The 16,894-nt window shown below is 38.1% G+C and overlaps 1 protein-coding gene across 5 annotated transcripts in view; it reads right to left on the reverse strand.

The window, feature by feature from the left end:
* INPP4B (inositol polyphosphate-4-phosphatase type II B) overlaps window positions 1-16,894 on the reverse strand; it is an 837,221-nt gene that overhangs the window by 386,009 nt on the left and 434,318 nt on the right. The gene's annotated exons all lie outside the window — the stretch shown is intronic.

Below are 16,894 nucleotides of genomic sequence, written 5' to 3' on the forward strand. Positions count from 1 at the left end.
AGACACCAGGCTCATATTACAGACCCTCACCACCATACCATATTTACTTGAATATTTTCTCCTCTCACATATCATTCCAATTTGAGGAAGAAAAATCCAGAAAAATATTCCTTTTAAGCAAGTCTGAATCGACTTTCCTCTCTATCCCCGCCACCCCCGCCTCCCACCTTTGAAATAATAATTTTACTCCCCTCAGCTGAGTTGCTGAGATGTAAAGTGCCCTCACTAGAGGTGGTTCAAGTTAAATTCGGCTGGTGGCTTGCTGCGGGCTGGAGCTATGGATGGGGGAAGTAGCCCTGGGTCCTTGATTTCATGGTGAGGGCATGCAGGGTTCTATACCATCCCTACCCCACTTCTCAGACCATAACAGGAAGGGAGAGAAAGATGAGGTATTTAAGGTATGTTGTGGTCAGAGCTTGCAAGGTCCTTACCATTGGTACAAAGGTAATATGGCTTAAATCTGAAACTTGAAAGCAAAGGAAAGTATAGATGCAATTATCACCTTTCAATTGTTTACAGATAATCTCTTTTAGAAGTACAAGGAGATAGAAAAAGCAGGAACTTTGGAATGAAACAGGCTTGGTTTTAGTCCAGTTCAAATAGCCAGGCAACACTGGGAAAATTATTTAACTGCTTAACTTCTTGCCAGACTTTGAGATCCTGCTGCTTCTGTATGGCATTTTGTCATATACTTTTTTTTTTCCTTATATAAACTACATGCCTCTAGTAACAGAAGAGAGCTTATGAAAGCATGTCTGGAAAAAAACATAATAGCTACAATGTATTTAACCTTTACTATTTTTGAGGCATTTTGCTAATTATCTCTCTATTCCTTAAAATGGTGCTTTGAATTATTTCAGTTTTACATAGAACTAGAACTAGAGGCTTGGAAACATGAAGTGCTCACATTTACATTACCAGAATTCTCTGGTAGCTTACATCCTACCCCACTGGCTTCATTTCTCTTCTTGGCATGCTGACCTGCTCTCCTGCACAATGGCACCTCTCTTTGGAAGACCCACCGCCACACCACGATTATTACTCAACCCAAGAGACTTACAGTTTTAAAAAAATACTGATGCCAGGTTTCAATAATGTCAACATATCACCGGAAGGAAAGAAAAAGCTAGATTTAGATTTTCACTGTTCTTTGGTGGTTATTTTGATCATTTCCTTTACTTGCAATATGAATGTGTTTAATTTTATTGCTCATAAAATTCAACTGTTGGTTTTCTGCTCACAGTAAACAGCTCTTTTTCCGTTTCCTGATATTGACATATATCTGTCAGAATTTTAAAGCTGAGGCCACTGTGCTTCAAATACAGGCATCTTGCCCACTTTCTGCTTGTAGCCCCATCTTTTACCTTGTGAGCTCATGACACCTTTGCTCAAAATAAGTCACTTCTTTTCTGAGTTCTTATCAGACTTGATTGTGGGCTGTGGTTATTTCCCAGAAATGAGCAGCTGTTCTCCATTTTATCAGAGAGACTCTCACACTCGTTCCCCATAAAAAGGGAAAATTTCTATTACACTGAAATGTTCTGTCCAATCCAATTTGCACATTCCCTAATACTGATAAAAATAATGATGATGCTTTGTATTTTTATTATATTCCATATCTAAAAACAATACGGTTACATCTTGTCAGGAAAACAATAATAGTTACATCTTGGGCTGCACTTTTTTCTTCCTACAGCTCAGGGGATTTACTGTACCTTAAGTCTTATGCAGCATGATATCCTGGAGAGCACCCGAGATCAGGCAGAATTCCTAAGCTGTACCCCCAGATTTCCTGCTTTCTAGTTCTGTGGCACTGAGTAAGACACAAACTCTGACACTTAATTGCCTCATCTATCTACCTACTTCTCAGGGTGGAAGTGAGGAAATTGGGCCTTTTTATAAATGGACTTTTCTATGCAAAAAAAAAAAGTTTACTAATATCATACAATATATATTAATATCAACATTTACCAATATCTGGTGTTTTATTATTGTGTAAAATTGTTTTTATTGACTCAGTCATACTCAGCTTTTTAAAAGCTGTTACCAGGTCCAATATTTCTTCATAAATACTAAATTAGTACATAAGTCATTGCATTTCATAAGGTGAAACCTATTCACATCATGGGTCTGTACATACTGAATCAGTCCCACCAGACGGCTGATAAATAATGAGTGATTGGACTGTTTCATGAAGATATTACTCATATGATCACTATAAAATCTAATCTGTATGAGAATTATTTAGCAGTCAATAAAGAATCCTGAAAAATCTGTTTTCAGGGGAAAAAAAAAAAAAAGGGAATGGGTGAGGTGGCTTATGCCTGGAATCCCAACAATTTGAGAGGCCGAGGCCAGGATGACCTGACGTCAGGAATTCCAGACCAGCCTGGCCAACATGACGAAAACCCATCTCTATTAAAAATACAAAAATTAGCTGGGCGTGGTGGCACACGCCTGTAGTCCCAGCTACTTGGGAGGCTGAGGCACGAGAATCGCTTGAACCCCAGGGGCGGAGATTGCAGTGAGCTGAGATCACACTACTGCACTCCAGCCTGGGTGACAGAATGAGACTCTGTCTCATAAATAAAAATTTATATCTGTCTTCCAGCTATACTTACCACTGCTTATTAACCAAATGTAATTCTACTCTAGGAGTGGCCTGCATCTGTGGCCTTCTTCAGCTCAGAAGACTAGAAGAAAGCAATGCTTCGGGATTTTGCTTCTGTTTAGTTTTGTTTATTTAAGAATTCTACCCACTTCAATCTAATGGTCAGTAACAAACAATCCTTCATTCATCAGTCTGCAATCCTTCATTCATCAGTAGATTTTTACTTTTATTTCTGCCTTCTTAATAGCTTTGTTTAGTACTGAATTGTTTAAAAGTGTTCTTAGAACTCAGAAGAGTCTAAATATGCAGGATGTTGATAGGTGGGGATTCTAGTGCGCTTGTATCCAGTGTATTTTTTACTGAAATGAGGGAAAAATAATAATACAGAAGGAATATATTTTTAAACTATAATTTGTGACTTGTCATCAGAAAAAAAATAAAGAGCAATAAGTGACTTTTTATTGCCTGATTTCTTTTGCTCTAGTAACTAGTAACATGAGGGTTCACATTCTACTATGAGTGGCTGTGAGTGAGATGCCTACAGGCATCCCCAGCTCATATTTGTACAGGAGCCAGGCAGCTTTCACTGTGCGAGAAGGAAATCCTCATTGGAAGCATAATAATAAAAATAAATGGAGGGGGCCACATGCAGTGGCTCACGCCTGTAATCCCAGCACTTTGGGAGGCCGAGGGCAGATCGCTTGAAGTCAGGAGTTCGAGACGAGCCTGGCCAACATGGCAAAACCCTGTCTCTACTAAAAATACAAAAAGTAGCTGGCCATGGTGGTGGGTGCCTTTAATCCCAGCTAGTAGGAAGGCTGAGGTGGGAGAATCGCTTGCACCCGGGAGGGGGAGGTTGCAGTGAGCTGAGATTGCGTCATTGCGCTCTAGCCTCGGCAACAGAGCGAGACTCCTTCTCAAAAAATAATAAATAAATAAAAAGACTCAATATCTCCAGTGAGTGAGACTCTATCTCAAAAAATAATAAATAAAGACTCAATATGTCCAAGGAGGGCTAGGCACTGAACAAAATGGAAAGCTTATGCTATGTCATAAGATGGAACCTCTATACAAAGTCATTGCCTGAAAAAATGAAGGCCCACTGTGTCCTTGATTTTAGGATTTCTCCAAAGCTTGAAATCCCCAGTCATTATGCAGGTGAACACTGGAACAGCCACACAAAATACATCTGGTTGCTAGATTTGGCCAGAAGTTTTTCTGAGGAATAGAAATCGCCAAATTCTGGTCTTGATGCTTACAGCTACTACCTAGCCTCTTAGGAAGAGGGCACAGATTATCTTCTGCTCCAGTAGTTCTCATTGGAGAGTCCAGAGCTAAAAGGCAGGGCTCTTCAGGATTTTTGTGAAGTCAAAGATACTGTCTACACCAAAATACTGCTTTTTATAAAATATCAGTTTCTGTTTCCTGTAGCCATTATTTCAAAATCAGGTAAAGGCTATTGAGTCCATGATCCTTTCTATCATTCCAACCAATTTTGGCTGGAAGCCTGAAAATACCTCTTGACTCACATCAGAGAGCTCAGTCTCAGCAATGATCAATTTGAAGTAGAACACAACTGTTCATTCAGGTGCTTTTGAGTTCAGCAACACTGCTCGAATTCAAGTAGTTGTAAAGCATACATTAGACAACCGGGGTGTCAACGAGCAGGTACCTGCCCCAGGCTTTCATGAGAGTGGTGGTGTGAACCACTGAGGCACTGTGAATTGGTGGTCAACCCCAAGTGGCCATCTCTTTCCCCCTAAGAAAACTTTCTTCTGTGAAGTGAGGTCTTTTCTCTTGCCTCACTCTTACTTCATCTCTCTTCTTGCCATTCATTGTTAATGGAATCTAACAAAATTTATCCTCTTTCTTCCAGAACAAAGCAGTGGCCACAGGTGGGTGGAAATCAGTGAGGGGGATATGACAAGAATTTCCACATCTCTACAATTCTGTACTCAAAATTAGCCAAAGGAAATTTAGACTTAGAGGAGAAACCACATACCATAGCGTACAGAGGATAAAGAAATTTTTTTTTAACTTAAGATAAAACCTTATTTGAGAGAGCTATGTATGACTTTGGATGAATTACACAATCTCTTTGAATCTCTATTCTAGCATCTGTAAAATGGAAGTAAAAGAACACACTTCATAAATTTGCTGTAAAGACAATAAGGTAATGTATATAGAATGCTAATATATGAGTCCCTTTAAATTATTATTGACATTAATATAAATATAGTTATACTGTGCATTAACACAAAAATGGATTTTATCTATCCTACATTTTTATACTAATCATATGCTCAAGATATTCCGGATTGGTCTTAATTTTATATAAAGTTATTCTTTTTTCAATAAAAGCATTTGCTAAATATATACCTGTGATTTTTTTCACCTTCTTATTTTCAGATAGCTAAATATACATTTTTAAAAGCTCTTTACTAGATCATGTGTTAATTGTGAAAATCAGAGGCATCATTAATATGCTTCTTTCTGTGAAATCAGATGTGTACACTTGCACTTGTAATTTTCACCTCTAATGAGGCATTTCCAAATGAGAAACTGACAATGGAGAAAGCAAACTTGACTTTCTCTCCCAGCATATCTACTACATGTAAATGGTCAATTCACCCTTTATGCAGGGGTTTAACTAGGAGGTTAGGGTTCCATTACTCAGTGGATGATGGCCCACAGGGGAGCATTTGCTTAACTACTGAGATGTCCAAAGGGTCAGGGAAAGAGCTGCTTCTCTGCTCTCTACATTTCCTTCATCAAAAAGGAAGACTATGGATGCTAATCAAGCTTCTTTTTCTTGCAATTAAAACTAAATGTTACAGCCAGAGCCCAGTATAGTCTGATAGAAGCATACCTTCGAGTCTAATGAAAGTTCACCTCTTATACCCTCTACAGACACTGCATAGGAGAAATGGGAGAGATAAATCCATGCCTATTAAGAGCAAAACGGGCCAGAGTACAGAGGACATTGGCATCCCAGAATAGAAAAGTGGCCTTAATACAAACAGGGGCCAGGGACAGTGGCTAATGCCTGTAATCCCAGCACTTTGGGAGGTCCAGGCAGGCAGATCACTTGAGGTCAGAAGTTTGAGACCAGCCTGGCCAACATAGCGCAACCCCATCTCTACAAAAAATACAAAAATTAGCTGGGCATGGTGATGTGCGTTTGTAATCCCAGCTACTCGGGAGGCTGAGGCACGAGGATCATTTGAACCAGGGAGGCAGAGATTGCAGTGAGCTGAGATTGCACCACTGCACTCTAGCCTGGGTGACAGAGTGAGACTCTGTCTCAAAAACAAAACAAAACAACCCAGAGCTTTAGGGAAATAACCGTTTGGCTTCCCGCCTCCGTCAATAGCACCATTCTTATCTCATCATCATTTCCCTAAGGATGCGCAAAAGACTTTTGCAGCCTAGGGGGCAGATTTTATTCACAAATTCTTAATGCTTGTTCTGGTTTCTCAAAACTGTCACACATATATCCTTCCTCTTTGTACTTCAGAAAATTAGATTCCACTAATCAACTGATAAGCCAATTTAGGTTATGTTTCCAGTCCAATAAATTATTGGACTCCATTATATGGTTTCACAGTTACCATTCTATATGAGTGATTACATCTAGGTTAAATCAGTTTACATCATACATTAAAAGATATATAGAGCAGTTAAAAAGCCTAATAGCCCCTCTAATTACTTTATTAGTATAATATGCTTTTCTATTTTTAATCTCCTTTGCCTTTTTTTGTTCTTTATTCTTCCTTCCCCTCAAGAATTTTCAGACAGCAATTTTCTGAAGCCTAGGATGTCAACCTCTCCAGTTCAAATCCCCTGAGTACATTCAGAAAAGGATGCTGCCTAGGCTCAGTGCACTACAATCCATGATAATTCAATCATATATAGTAAAATGGCAGAATGTACAGTGTTCCTGCCTATACTAATATCCACACAGTGAGAATTGCACATGTAGTTGGAAATACTCTCTTCACTATTGACTATCTGTTTATGGTTATTTCTTGGAAGAATATGGCTCTATATCATGCTGAGTTGACTTATGGCCATCAATATATATCCTCCCATCTTTCTTCTGTATTCTCTGTAAAATCTTTGAGTCTTTAGTTCATTGAGAGTTGCTCTCATCTTGTCCTTCCTCTCATTTTAGCTTATTTTCAATTGGGCAAGCCTGCTTTTTATAATTTTCCTTTGACATTATTCTTTTTTCTTCTCTTCTTTGCCATCTCATATTTCCTCTCCAACATTTGTTTCTCTCATCACTCTGAAAGACGAGGTTATCAAAGTCACCACTCATATATTTTATAAGACTTGGGACTCTAGGAATCAAGCACACGCTGCTCTTAACAAACCACAGCTTCTCCCCTCAGTTCACTGGTTTTAAAGACTTTATAGAAACAAAACAAAAATGTGTTTTGTTCTCCTTAACTTTTGTGTGGGAGATTTGAATTAGCATGCACTTCCTAAAGGACCATGTATCGCTGCCAACCCAAGAGATATTGGTTGGAAAAATAAGAACAAATGTATAAAAGCTGGCATTAAAGAAATTAGAAAATGTGTAGGTTTTTTTAGTTTGTTTTCTTTTGTCTTTTAAGGCACTAAGTTCTAAAAATTAATGTCCCAAATTCAAAGTCAGGGTCTTTCTCTCCAAGAAAGACAACAGGCGTATAAAGGAAAACAATAGTACTAATTTTAGGTTTCTAAAAGGTCAGCGGATAAAAGCAATTCAATGTTTAAGATTAAAAGAAAAGAAATCAACCTAAGGAATCAGTACATACATACACATAAACTAAATGAGTGAATAAACACACAGACAAATAAATAAAGCCATCCTAATTCAAGAATCTCTTAGGCATATTGAAATAATGCTAGATACTAGTATTCCTACCTTGCAATTATAAAATGCTAATATTTTCCATATTTTAGGGTTTTTATTATTAAAGATAATATATAAAACATGAAAAGAAGGTGAGGAGTGGCAGGAAGCATAATTTGCTAAATGTTTAATATGTGCCAGGAAGTATTGGCCTTAGACCCTTTCCTTGTGTTAGCTCATATCTAGAACAACATGCCTATTGCTGCCTCATAGTTCCATTAGTTCCATATTCATATTTTTAACTAACCAGCCAGTCATTATTTGTGGTTACAGTGTCTGGCTCAAGGATAAATACTACCTTTTTATTTAACCAATAGCTTAGTATTCAGCAATCTGAGTTAATTTGTTTTCAATTATGTCATTCTGCTTAGTCTGGTTGTCTGCATATTCAATGGTGATTTAGCTTTGCAACAAGAATTTTAAGACTCTCAACCCTCTGATAATAGAATCCAAATAAAACTTGAGGAAAGGATGAATCTAATACCATGGGGAGAAAACAGATGACAGAGTTATTGAGGAATATAGGTAATAATTTGCAAGAGGGAATTTAAGAGATTTTACTGTAGAAATATTGCTTTAGAATTCTCACCACATTGAGATTTGAGCACCACTGCTCCTAAATTTCTTTACAACTGATTCACTTGTAAATTAAACTGATTTCCTTGAAGTAAAATATTAGATTCAGATTGTTGGGAAATAAGCCCTGAAATAAAGTTTGTTACTTTTTTACCATCCTGTAACAAAACAATATTAAAACATGTCACCATATTTTATGTGTGTCTCTGTGTGTGTTAAATAGAAATGTGCTGGTCTTTTAAAGAAAAAAAAGTGGCTGAGAAGATAAAATTCACTTCTTTAGCTGGGGATATTATTGATACTAAAATAAACTTCACACCCAGTATCAATTCTCAATTTAAGTATCACTGAAGAATCAAGAGGGAAAGAAAAACAACACAACCTCTGCCTGAAACAATGGTGCTCTCGGGAAATGCTCTTGGATTGTCTGTGCAGGGAAAAATGAAGATACCAGCTGTACAGCAGACAGCTTATTTGCATATGAAAAGAACAAATTTGGTTCAAATCATTGTTGTCAGTACCAGAAGACTCCCATTCTCAAGCTTATGCCCTGCTCCCTTAGCTTCTCAGGTCAGTCCTCAGAAAATCCTATTTTGTCTTGCTTTCATGAATATTACCTAGGTGGCTGAGACACCATCCTCAAGCAATTGAAATAAAAACAAGTCTGTGCCTGCATCTTTTCTGGTTTAGATATCCCACACTTCACGCCATAAATTCTAAGCTGGCCTAGCACCGCCTATCGTTGCATTCAGACTTGGCTCTTTTTGTTCATGCTCCAAATCCAAGTTCCACTTTGGAAACAACAAGTGTTTGCAGCTTTCTGCTGCTCTTTTCAGTGGGAACATATGTGCTGCTTAAGAAAGGATGCAAATGTTATTCCAAGAAGGAAAGCAGGTCCCCCTGAATACTAAAAGCAATATTCTGAGTTGGTTCATGGAAACCTGTAGTGTTAGGATTAGGCTGAAGAAGTAAGTGGAAAAAGAAATGCAAGGAACTACCTTTATTAAGCCTTTTACCACCTCTTCTCCAGGAGCCGAGGTGGCAATATTTTTTTGAACAACTACCACTGATATGGGAGCCAATAGGATTTCTGTCCAGTACAAGCATATGGCCCATGAGTGGATTCAGCAGTGCACATAGGTTATTGGGGAGGGGCTGCTTCCCTGACCTACCTCTGAACCAAAAGATGAAGCCAGTGTGGCTGGTGAAGAAAGGTTACAGGAAGGGTGGCTGGAAAGTCAGGGCTTCAGTTACCAAAGGTGGATGGCTAAGGGGAGTGGACTCAAGATGGCTGGACTCCGAGTGAGTGCACAAAATGGTGTCAGGCAGAAAAACATGAAAAAATGCTATATTTTCTGCTTCTCACTGGCCATCAGAGAGATGCAGAAAAAAAATCATCACTGGCCATCAGAGAAATGCAAATCAAAACCACAATGATATCATCTCACACCAGTTAGAATGGCCATCATTAAAAAGTCAGGAAACAACAGGTGCTGGAGAGGATGTGGAGAAATAGGAACACTTTTACACTGTTGGTGGGAGTGTAAATTAGTTCAACCATTGTGGAAGACAGTGTGGAGATTCCTCAAGGATCTAGAACCAGAAATACCATTTGATCCAGCAATCCCATTACTGGGTATATACCCAAAGGATTATAAATCATGCTGCTATAAAGACACATGCACACGTATGTTTATTGCGGCACTATTCACAATAGCAAAGACTTGAAACCAACCCAGATGTCCAACAATGATAGACTGGATTAAGAAAATGTGGCACATATGCACCATGGAATACTATGCAGCCATAAAAAATGATGAGTTCATGTCCTTTGGAGGGACATGGATGAAGCTGGAAACCATCATTCTCAGCAAACCATCACAAGGACAAAAAACCAAACACCGCATGTTCTCACTCATAGGTGGGAATTGAACAATGAGAACACATGGACACAGGAAGGGGAACATCACACACCGGGGCCTGTTGTGGGGTGAGGGGAAGGGGGAGGGATAGCATTAGGAGATATACCTAATGTTAAATGACGAGTTAATGGGTGCCGCACACCGGCATGACACATGTATACATATGTAACTAACCTGTACATTGTGCACATGTACCCTAAAACTTAAAGTATAATAAAAAAAATGGTGTCAGGTAGGTATTTAGGAGTTTGAGGGAGAATAAAGAAAATAGGGGCTTGGAATGTTGTCTTGAGGAGTTGACAGTCTCCTGAGGGAATTTGTTTGGGCAGGAGGTAGCAAGCAGACAGAGAGGCAGCTGTTCAAGCCAGATGACTTCACATACAACACACTGACTCATGGTCTGGGTTTTACCAAATCCTGAGCATGCTTTCCCAAACCAAAATATTTCAGGAGAATTGCATTGTGCAGATGGCGGTTAAGGGCTTGAATTTTAGGAAGTGGTGTCTAAATTAAGGTTTAAAATTATTTAAGTATTTTTTTTTCCTGAAAATTTGTTTGGGCTTAATGGCTATGTGCTATTGCTCGAATGCTAAATATTTTACCAGTAGAATTAAATTATTAAATTGAGAACACACAAAAAGACAGATTAGGAAGTAAGAGGAATAGGGAAGAATGAGAAAAATAGATGGTTCTAGGGGCATAATGAGCTTCTCATTTTATTGTCTCCATCTAGATCATCCTTTGGGCAAGAACCAGTTTTGAAGTGCTTAAAGAAGATAACTCCAGTTTCGCTTCAGTCATCAATCATGTGTGATTCTGTGTAGGCAAAAGACAATCTCAATATTCATTTGACTAACTAGGGCTTTGAGGGTGTCGATTCTTCTGTCATAAGATAGTTGACTCACAGGAAATAAAACAAGCTTCTTACAGATAAGCTAAAGCTAGAAATGACTAGTGATCCAGGATATAAGAACTAAGAGAAGGAGGAGTTTATAAGTGAGAAAGCAAATCTGGGCTGGCTGGAAAGCAGAGGGTCTAATTATTTGGAGCAAAATCCACCAATTCAACAGTTTGTAAAAGCAACCTAGATCAGACAACTTCGTGGGAAAGAGTAGTTCTAAGAGGATCAGTGTTTGAAGGGAAAAAGAGCATACTTCTCAGAATATTTGGGATCTCCAGGGAGAGCAGTTCAAATGAAAGCTCAGCAGAATGGCTGCTAGCTCAAAGTAGAAAGCTTCAGAGCCCTAGGCATACAGGAAGTTTCAGAACAGAAGAGTAGTTTACACTACTCAAATTAAATTAAAAAGAACCTCTTCCGGGATGCACTGTAGCCTAGGCAAGATGAGAGTATGATTCACCTTCCCTTCTGTGTAAGGTCTCCTTGGCAGTTCTTACTTGCTCTGCGTTCCGAATTGCCAAAGTTGAGGGCCATAGATTAGTCCTGACTGTGTGATTTTGGGTTTGTTATGGAGTCTTAGTATCTTAATCTGGAAATGGGGATGATAATTATGTTTATTCTCACTTAGTGCTTGTGTGGATCCAATTAAATAAAATGTGTGAAAAAATGTATTAAATTCCTAACAATGTATGAGTAATATACTTCTCAATTTCATCTATATTAGCTCAAACAACTTGCAAAATAGGAGTTATTATTTGCAATTCACAGATAAGGAATCAGAGTTTCAGGGACAGAAAGGGATTAACCCAAGATAATAATTAGAATAATACCATTGGGGAATCACTTATACATCTAGCAGTATTCTTAGTGCTTTAGGGATGCTGTCTGATTTAGTTTGCAAAATGACCCAGGAATGATGATTTTTTCAGGATTTTTGAGGCAGTGTCAGGATCCAAAGGCTCTCTCAGGCTGGCAGCCCAAATACCAGCCTGGCCCTGACCTTCCCTCACGGGCACATGTTGTAAGCTAAAATTTAAGCTCAAATCTCCTTATGTCAGTCTATTTCTGTTATTTCAGTTGTCTGTTCTTGTTGTTATTTGTATATGTCTGTTCTTAAGAACATTTCTGCAAGAAGATTGGTTGCTTCTTTGATGCTGTCATGACATAGGAATCTTCAGGTTACATTGCAATAATTTTGGCTCCCCAATTCTACACAGGTATGCAGTCAACAGATATGCAGTCTAATTACAGAACTCAACTTGTTCACCTCAGCCTCTAAGCTGATTCTTCTTGTCAATTTTTCTCTAAAAGGACCCCAAGGCCAAAAGACTCTTTCTCTAAAATATAATATATTCACTTGCAAACAATGGAATTTTAAAGGTTAAATAATTATGTTCATTTGAAATTTTAAAATGGATTACTTTTTACAAATAGCTGCGTTGGCAATAATTATGAGACATTTCAAGGGAATATATAAATATATTGATTTATTTTATGAATAAGTGTGTGAGGATAAAGCAATGGAATTCATGCATATCAGCCCATAGGTATTTATTGAATGTCCAAATGTGCCCAATATGATTCTAGGTGACAGTTTCACAGCATTGAACAAGAAAATAAATTCCCCATTTTATTTATAAATGGTGCTTATAGTCTAGTATGACAAGAAATTTTTTAAAAAAACAATGAGAATTCTAAACAGTGTAATAAACTTGAGAGTGTTAGGGACTGGTAGATCAGGCAAATGTTCTCTGATGAGGTGGCATTTAAGCTGTGACCTAAAACATACCAAGGAGCCAGCTAAGGGGGGACAATAAGTATGAAGACCCAAACATCTGACCTATTTGAGAAGCAGAAAGAAGCCCCATGGGTTGATAGAGAGTGAGCTAGAAAATTAACGCAAGGTAAGGTGAGAATGGCCTGCTCCTTAAGACCAATTTTGATTTTACTCTAAGTAAAATTGAAGCCATTGGAAGATCTTAACTAGGGGAGTAAAGAAATTACATTTCCATTTTTAGAAGGCTGGCTGTTCCATCAGGAAGAGACTGAGCAACGACAAGAATAGAAACAGACTCACGAGGACTTGCCTGCTGGTGCAGGTGAGAGTTCACAATGGCTTGGAATTGAAGGACAGTGGTGGGGATGGAAAGAGGTAGCGAAATTCAGAATATATTTTCAACCTAGAACTTACAGGACTTGATGGATTTAATGTGAGGTTAGAGAAAAAGAAGAATCAAGAAGGCATTATGGTTTCGGGATTTCAGTAACTAAGTGGATGGTGGTGTGTTTCATGGAGATAGATATCATGGGGGAATAAAATATTTGGGGGGACAAAAGTAAAGATTTAAAAACTCAGGTTTTAGCCATCTTAAAATTTTTAAGATACCTCCTAAACAAGCGAGTGGTGTTATCTGGTAGCCAGTTGAATATGGAAGTAGAAAGCTCTGTGGAAAAGTAAGAGCAAGAGTTACAAATTTTGAAAACAAAGGCTTATAAATATTACCTAAAGCTGTGGGCCTTGGAATTGCTTAGAGGGAAAAGTAATTTGCATTGGGATAAAACTGACATTCTAAATTTGAGCAAATTTTGACCTGGGAATACCCATATGCTCAAACTGACTTCTGCCACCTTATCACTGTGGATAACAGCTGAGAATAATCTCTTTGTCACTGGTAGAGGTGATGGAGGAGTAAGGGACAGAGAACTTAAGCTTTGGGCTTTCTTCTACCAAAAATATCACTGCAGGCAAGTCAATTAACCACTCAAAGATTTAGTTTCTTCCTCTACAAAATAGGAATAACATTGCCTTTGCCAACTACAAAAGTTCAAATAAGAAGCATTTGGGGGAAAGACTGTTTTGTACAACAGAAATGTAAGAGAACTTATCTTTAATCTTGCATTGCACTCCATTAGGTCTCTTCATGTCCCCATGGCATGGTCCCCAAGTGACTTAGGATACATTTGGATGCCATCTGCTCAAGAAGAAGACTGACAAATTTCAACCACACGGACAGCAACATCAGGTGACCTCTCTCTCTCCCAACCCTGGTGGCTTTTGATTTTACAGAAAGCAAAAGCATCTGATAAACAAAGCCCTGAGGTATTCCTGATTCCTCAATTACCCCTAAGTAGCAACAGATGCTGCACAGAGGGACCTGCTTCAGTAACCAATGCTCTCAGTAATTAGACAACGGAGGGAGAAAGTAATTAGGTAAACCGCACAGAAATAGAAATAAACTGTATGGGATAAGTTGGTCATGGATGAAAGATAAATTAAAAAAAAGTATAAAGGAAACATCTAGGAAAAAATAACTAATAAATAATTTGCTTAATCCATGTTGAATAATCAATTTAAGCCTGTGAAGTTAAACCTGATTAAAGACATCCGTTAATTAAAAAGTTCCTACAATGTATTACTTAGAAACATGACAAGAAGAATAGATGTATTTTATGTCAACACAGTTCAGTTAAATGATATAGTCCTGGCAAGGAGAAGTGGGAGAGAAAAGTTTGAGGTCTTATATACTTCTCATTTATTAATTGATGTATCATATCTCATGTCTGCAGGGTGCACCAAATGAGAATTTAAACCAGTGTCACTAAGAACAGGCTGCAATCCAACTGCAGAACTTGCTAAATCTTGGTCATCAGAAAACCACTACCCACCCGACGGATTTGTAAAGAAGCTCTAATTGGTTCATTTCCTCTTCTTTCAATTAAATAACTATATCAGAAGTGCAAAAACCTCATGTAGGCCTTAGATAACCTTTTATTGCTGTTCTTTTTCCCATTCCTGTACTTTTAATCATAGACCACAAAAGACGTGGCCTTTGGAATTAAAATCCAGATTGCTCTACATTCTAGATATAGGCCTTCACACAAGTGAATGAACTTGTCTGTGAAACATAGGTAATAGGAAGCAACTGTTGAGCCTGTAATAGGAACAAAGGAGAAAATGTCAAAAGTGTTTAACGCCTTGTGCTTAGAAGGTGTTCAGCAAGTGATGGCAATTACTATGCACAAAAGTGCAGTGGCTAGACTCCCTCAAGGAAGTTTTGAGTGTGATAAAGTGTTTTATTCAAGGAAATATTAATCATATGTTAACCAACCACTTACACTAACTCATTTAATCATCACAAGAACTTTATAAGGCAAATAATAATATTTTCCAGATAGGAAATAGAGATTCAGAAACATTGGGCTATTTTTCTAAGGCCTTATAGCTATAGAGTAGAAAAGATAGGATTCAAACACTAGCAAGTTGGCATCATACTCCTAGTTCTTAGTTGGAAGCTATATTGCCTCCCTACTTAGGCTCAGTTTCAGCCTGGAATGCAAATCCATTTCTATTTGTTGTCTTTATTTTTGTTGTTGAGTTGTTGGTGAATGCTTGTTCTGAAAAATAGCTCCTCAAAAGTACTGCTAGTTATCTGATGCTCTCAAAATTGACATAGCTCAAAGAAAGGCTCAATGGGAAAATTATTGTCTATATAAGTAGGCAATTAGAGGCATAGCCTGCCTAAAAAATCCTCCCTGTCCAGCTCAGCATGGCCTGAGCCTCCTCTGAGTTTCATCTAGCACAGCCCCAGAGGCAGTAAGACTCAATACTTCATGATACCTACATATAATTTGGTGGCAATAAAGATGTTTAAAGACTTGTGTTCATTTAGAATTTTAAAATGAGTCTCTGATATACATGCAACAATTATAGAACATTGCAAGAGAATTTTTAGAGCTTTATTTTACAGTGGAATTATAAGCAATAAAGAGAGAAATGTAAATGAGCATTAAATGCATCACCTTGGAAAATGAGCTCTAGGATTTCATGTATTTTTCTATTTCTTTTTTCTGAATTCTCTCATGTTCCTCCTAAACCAACTGAAATCCTGCTCATTGTTTAAGACTTGGTCCAAATGCCTCTTCCTCTGAGATGCTGTTTTTGATGCCATTGTTATAATGAATTATACTTGCTCAGCGCTTCCATAGTTTTTGGTTTATGCCTTTATTTTGCCTTTACCACAATCTGCCTGACATTATTAAAGTTGTTTATCCTCATCACCTCCTGAAAACTCCTAGGAAGTACGAATCAGTGAGGAGGGGGATATTGCCTGATGGTTAAAAGCAGGAGCCTCCGAATCAGACAAAACTCAGCTTAGATCCTGACTCCATCATTCAACTGCTGTAAGATCTTTAGAACGTAGACCTTTGAGAATCTGGGATTCTTAATCTGTCCAGTAATGATAATATGGGAGAGATATTATAGTATGAACTCAGACTCCTGGGTTCAAATCTTAGGCTCACAAATTTACCGGTTTATATCTAAGTTTTCTTACATAGAAATCAGGGATGATAAAAGAGCAATTACTCATAATGAAATGATAAGAAGTAATTAATATATGTAAATTATTTAGAACAGCATATGGCAAACAAGTAAGCAATCAATAAGTGTTAGTTACTTTTAATATTATTATCCTGCAAAGTTGTGGTGAGAAATACATGACATGCTGTTTGTAAAGTTAAGCCCACAATAGATGCTGAAAAAATGGTAGTTGTTGCTGTGTCCTCCTAGGGCTTTGAACAATGACTTGTCATTAGAAGGTGCCCAGAAAATGGTAGTTCAGGGAAATGCAATGTTTAATAAGGGATGTGTTATACTATAAGAAGCAAGAAGGTTAGGTGTGGTGGCTCATGCCTGTACTCCCAGCACTTTGGAAGGCTGAGGTGGTAGATTCACTGGAGCCCAAGAGTTCAAGAACAACCTGGGCAACATAGTGAGAACCCCCTCTCTACAAAAAATAAAAATGAAAAAACTAGCCAGGCATGGTCATGTGCACCTGTGGTCCTAGCTACTTGGGAGGCTGCTGGTGGAAGGATTGCTTCAGCCCAGGAGTTGCAGGCTGCAGTGAGCTATGATTATGCCACTGTGCTCTAGTCTGGGTGACCGAGTGAAACCCTATCTAAAAACAAACAAACAAAAAACAAAAAAC

The sequence above is a fragment of the Nomascus leucogenys genome, chromosome 7b, assembly GCF_006542625.1.
Source record: "Nomascus leucogenys isolate Asia chromosome 7b, Asia_NLE_v1, whole genome shotgun sequence".
NCBI lineage: Eukaryota > Metazoa > Chordata > Mammalia > Primates > Hylobatidae > Nomascus > Nomascus leucogenys.